Genomic DNA, 6054 nt, shown 5'->3' on the forward strand with positions numbered 1-6054 from the left:
CCTTTATTTGTGGTTTTGAGACATTAGGCTTTTAGGAGGCACCCTGTTTAGATGGGGCCAACTTAGGACATATTTGCATTCAAACTGCCAGAGATCACCAGACTTCGACTCCAACATAACATGGGCTTAGCTGTCGATGCATATGGTACTCACACTGAGGAAAGAGGAAGCAAAGTCTCCGGGATCTGGAAGTCTTTTCCAGGCCATTACAGGGAGAACAGTCAATGATGCGGGGCCGCCGAGGGTGGGAAAGCAATCAGCCTGCTAGCACTCCCGTGGGACAGCATAGCTGTTCACAACGTGAGCTGGTGAGCTTCGTGCCGGGAGCCAGGTTTAGGCTCATTTTCCCGAATAAAGGAACTCAAATGCTTAAACGTGAGGGGTGTTACCCCCGGAAGGAAAGCAGCCCAGGAGAGGAAATGGGCTTGCAAAGGCATCCTTTGTGTCTGCAAGAACTTGTTAAAAGATAAACTGAGGAATATTAAAAATTGTAAGAGTTTATTTGAGGAAACTGAGTCAAGTCTAGCCGCGTCCGTCTAGCTGTACAAAATGAGAGACTTTGATAGGCCAGGGGGAGCCAGATTAAGGAAGTTATTTTAGGCAAAAAAAGCGGCTTGGTTACTGCAAGGTCACTTTTCTTTAGGGAGTGCAAGGGTCTGTCAGGCAGATTGTGTAACTAGTGCTGGTCAGGTGGTTCCTGACTGACTGCTCTGGGTTCAGTTCTGGGAGACTGGAAACTGTAATTATGTCTCGGTTTGGTGACGTGGGGCTTAGCATAAGTGGCTTTATTGGGGTCTGTTGTCTTGCTTTTAACAAATGCCAAAGCTCATCTAGGAGTATCGATGGGTCACCCCATGTAGCATCTCTGTGCAGGCATCAGTGAGGGCAGGAGGGAGGGAGGAGACTTCACCTCCTCTGAGGGAGATGGGGACACAGGCAGCCAGGAGACCCACTCTTTCCTGCCCCTCCCCTCGTTTCCACCTGCAGAGGTTGGGCAGTGCCCAGGAACCTGAGGCCAGTCTTCCTGCTGTGAAATGGTTCCTCCGGTTATAGGAACACACTTTGATCTCTCCAACGGCTGGGATTTGGAAGCTGGGGACTTTGGAAGGTTCACAGTCATCCAGGGAGTAAGTCACACCAAAGCAGGAGAGGCCAAGCAATGGAAGGGATCTTACCTGACGTTTTCCTTCCGATGAGATGCAGGCCAGCCCTGGGAGCCACACAGCGCACAGCACGCTCAGGGCCTTTAAAGCCTAGTTTATCTAAGGAAGTAGCTGCAGCCTGTTTCCTCGTCCATGAACGAGGTGGGTCAAAAAGAAGTGTTAGGGACTTCCCTGGTGGCACAGTGGTTAAGAATCCGCCTGCCAATGCAGGGGACACGGGTTCGAGCCCTGGTCCAGGAAGATCCCACGTGCCACGGAGCAACTAAGCCCGTGCGCCACAACTACTGAGCCTGTGCTCTAGAGCCCGCGAGCCACAACTACTGAAGCCCGCGCACCTAAAGCCCATGCTCCCCAACAAGAGAAGCCACCGCAATGAGAAGCCCGCACACCACAACGAAGAGTAGCCCCCGCTCGCCGCAACTAGAGAAAGCCTGCGCACAGCAATGAAGACCCAACACAGCCAAAAATAATTAATTTTTTAAAAAAAGTGTCAGCACATATTGTGGAATGAATACCAGATCTTAGAACCCAAAACACGACCTCATCGCCAATAGGAAGCTGAGAGGGATTCTTAAACAGAATCCACTTAATAACAGTCACACAGATCTCTTTTTTTTAAGATAATTCTACCCTTTGTCCCTCCTCTGCATTAAATTTTTGTTATGAATAAAAACGCTGAAACACATGGAGAATAACACCCGTGTGTTATTACATGTGTTAACCCATGTGTTATTACATGTATATTAATGCCACATACATATTCACCACCCAACATGAACAAATTGCAGCATTCTGTCACATTTGCTTCATGTCTTTTTTTTAAAACATATGAAACCTCACAGAGTTGAAGTTCCCTTTGTTCCCATCCCCAAGTCACATGTCCCTTCCTCACAGAGGTAACCACTGCATGACACTGGCGTGTGGGTTCCATGATGTGTGTTCACTACACACGGGTATTCTTAGATAGACTGTTTTATATTTCAGTTTATACAAATGGATTCATACTACATGTAAATAAGGTTGGCAACATTTTTTCGTTTGCCATTATAATTTTTAGATCCATTAGTGGTAAGACATGTAACTCTTAATTCATCTTAACTGTCACGGAGTGTAAGCATTATGTGAATACATGAATATCTTGTACAACTTCTCCCCTACTGATGGGGTCTTTCACTATGACAAACACGGCGGCACTAAACATCCCCACTCATCTCCTTTTGATACATCTGAGCGTTTCCTTAAGGTACATTCGCTAAACTAGAAATACCAGGGGGAATTGGATGAAAGCGGTCAAAAGGTACAAACTTCCAGTTACAAGTTAAATAAGTACTAGGGATGTAACGTACAATGTGATAGAGATAATTAACTGCTGTACATTGTATGAAAGTCGTTAAGAGAGTAAATCCTGAGTTTTCATCACAAGGAAAAACATTTTTTCTCTATTTCTTTTTTTGTTTGTTTACATCTTTATTGGAGTATAATTGCTTTACAATGGTGTGTTAGTTTCTGCTTTATAACAACGTGAATCAGTTATACATATACATATGTTCCCATATCTCTTCCCTCTTGCGTCTCCCTCCCTCCCACCCACCCTATCCCAACCCTCCAGGCGGTCACAAAGCACCGAGCTGATCTCCCTGTGCTATGCGCTGCTTCCCACTAGCTATCTACCTTACGTTTGGTAGTGTATGTATGTCCATGCCACTCTCTCGCTTTGTCACAGCTCACCCTTCCCCCTCCCCATATCCTCAAGTCCATTCTCTAGTAGGTCTATGTCTTGATTCCTGTCTTACCCCTAGGTTCTTCATGACATTTTTTTCCCCTTAAATTCCATATATATGTGTTAACATACGGTATTTGTCTTTCTCTTTCTGACTTACTTCACTCTGTATGACAGACTCTAGGTCCATCCACCTCATTACAAATAGCTCAATTTCATTTCTTTTTATGGCTGAGTAATATTCCATTGTATATATGTGCCACATCTTCTTTATCCATTCATCCGATGATGGACACTTAGGTTGTTTCCATCTCCGGGCTATTGTAAATAGAGCTGCAATGAACATTTTGGTACATGACTCTTTGAATTATGGTTTTCTCAGGGTATATGCCCAGTAGTGGGATTGTTGGCTCATACGGTAGTTCTATTTGTAGTTTTTTAAGGAACCTCCATACTGTTCTCCATAGTGGCTGTACCAATTCACATTCCCACCAGCAGTGAAAGAGTGTTCCTTTTCTCTGCACCCTCTCCAGCATTTATTGTTTCTAGATTTTTTGATGATGGCCATTCTGACTGGTGTGAGATGATATCTCATTGTAGTTTTGATTTGCATTTCTCTAATGATTAATGATGTTGAGCATTCTTTCATGTGTTTGTTGGCAGTCTGTATATCTTCTTTGGAGAAATGTCTATTTAGGTCTTCTGCCCATTTTTGGACTGGGTTGTTTGTTTTTTTGTTATTGAGCTGCATGAGCCGCTTATAAATTTTGGAGATTAATCCTTTGTCAGTTGCCTCATTTGCAAATATTTTCTCCCATTCTGAGGGTTCTATTTCTTTAATGTAACTGTATCAGATGATGGATATTCGCTAAATCTAAGGTGGTCATCATTTCACGATGTACACCTTAAACTTATACAGTGCCGTATGTCAACTATATCTCAACAAAACTGGAAGGGAAAAAAAAAATCCCCAAGAAATAGAAATGCTGTGCACATGTGGTGTAAGCACTTTTAACAGTACCATTTAATAGCTCTCCAAAACACAAGTACCAGTTTGTATCCCCATTGGCAGTCTGTGAGTTCCCATTTACCCATACGATCTATCAACATTAAGTAACTGTCAGACCTTTTCATTTTCATCAAGATATTGGTATATAACAGTATCATTTTGTTGAACTGTGTATTCACTAATTTGCATTTCTCTCTTCATTAGTGACCATCCTTTCCTGTCACGGGACATTTGAGGTTTCCGCTTTTGTAAATTTCTTGTTCATCGTCTTTGCCTGTTTTTTTAACTGGGTTGTTAATCTTTTTCTGAATGATTTATAAAACATCCTTGTATATTTCGATCACCATTTATATCAGTGTTGCAAATGTCTTCTCCAAATCTGTTAGCTGCATGTTGAATTTTTTTTTAATTTTGTTGAAGTATAGTTGATTTACAGTGTTGTGTTAATTTCTGCTGTTCAGCAAAGTGACTCATTTATACACACATATATATTCTTTTTCATATTCTTTTCCATTATGGTTTATCACAGGATATTAAATATAGTTCCCTATGCGCACATTGAGTTTTAAAATGTAAACTGCGAGGACTTCTGAATCGATTACTCCTGAAATAGGTGGTCCTATCCCAAAGTCAGAAGAGAATCATTACGTGGCTGTAAGATCTACACACATCAGCAAAGCCACAGTACAGTCATACATACAACTTTTACATTTGAGGAGCACGTCTCAGTTTTCAAGGCATCTTCTAATCACCTAATTTTGGCCTCACAAAAACATCTGAGCCTAACAGGGCCTCATTTTCTCACTGCTAAGATTCAGTGGTTGATCATCAACATCCTTTCAATGATCAAAGTCTGACCTTTGATCCCTCTCCTGCAGCTGGGAAGACCCAGGCTCAGAGGGCTGGAGAGATGTCTTCAGCCCCACCCTACGGATGGGTCTAGACTGAAGAATCTTATGTCAATTACATCTCAGTAAAGATGGGGAGGGGTAGGTACTGGAGGCCCTAGAATCTTAGTCATCTGATCCCTTGGGCAGGGTCTCTCCGCATGTGGGTGGCATTGAGACCAGCATCAGGGACAGAGAGGGGGGAAGATGGGAATGTGAGACAGACATCACTTGACCATCTAAAACCCAGAGGAGATGACAGTGGCCCCTCTGACTCCCGTAGGATGAAGCTGACACACGCACACACACAAGTAAGAAAAGGGCCATGTGAACACAAGGATGGACTCTCTCCAACAACCTTTATTGAGCAGTGAGTATGGGGACCGGATTCTGCCCTGAGCACTCCGCGTGTGGAAATGTTAGCAACTGTCATGGCTAGAGGCAAGTTCCTGTTACAAAGATGAAAGGGCAGAACCCAACGCTCTTTTTAATTTTATTAGTACACGCAGATACACTGATTTACCCAGAACACGCATGTACACCTGCAGCCGAATGGGAGGGGCTCTTATCTCCACATACGATGAAGCACCATCGTAACAACAGCCAGAACCGAGGAGCTGGAAAATACCCACGGCTGCCAGCATGGAACTTTCCACCAGATCTGGGCCCCACCCAAGTAGACCTGCCAAGAGGTGCCTCTGGTTGTGAGCACAGCTGGCGTGGCCTTGGCCCATCCCCGCTCACTCTGCTCCCCACACTCCTGGGGGAATCTGGTGAGGTCACATGTCTGGGGACGATGGCTTCAGGCTTGACCCTCAAGAGGGTTCACAAGCGGTACCTTCTCCATTTCCCCTGAAACCAAATAGACCTCAGCTACTTATACAGAAGTCCTCTAGTTTAACTCCCGGGTTTTGGGTTCGTTTTTTAAACTATGATATACAATCTTAAGCAGACAGATGCAGTCTAAACATACTACGTCATGTTACCTCATGGTTTATCATGTAGAATTACTTGTTTCTACTACTAAAGAAACAGATTGTGAAACCGTTTCTTTCCCTGCCTTGATGGCGAGTCACATTCTTAGCCAGTTCAAAACACTGAGCCAGTGCCTGAAGCATAACAGATGTTCCTTAGGTATCCACAAAATGCATAAGTCCACGGTTGACAGTACCCACCAGGTGCCAGCGACCTCTCCTGCCAACTGCAATTGCAGAGCTTCAAGGAATGAGCAAAACTTAGGGTGGCAATAGGATTCATTTAGAATGAATTCATTCA

Source organism: Lagenorhynchus albirostris, chromosome 1 (assembly GCF_949774975.1).
Source record: "Lagenorhynchus albirostris chromosome 1, mLagAlb1.1, whole genome shotgun sequence".
Lineage (NCBI taxonomy): Eukaryota > Metazoa > Chordata > Mammalia > Artiodactyla > Delphinidae > Lagenorhynchus > Lagenorhynchus albirostris.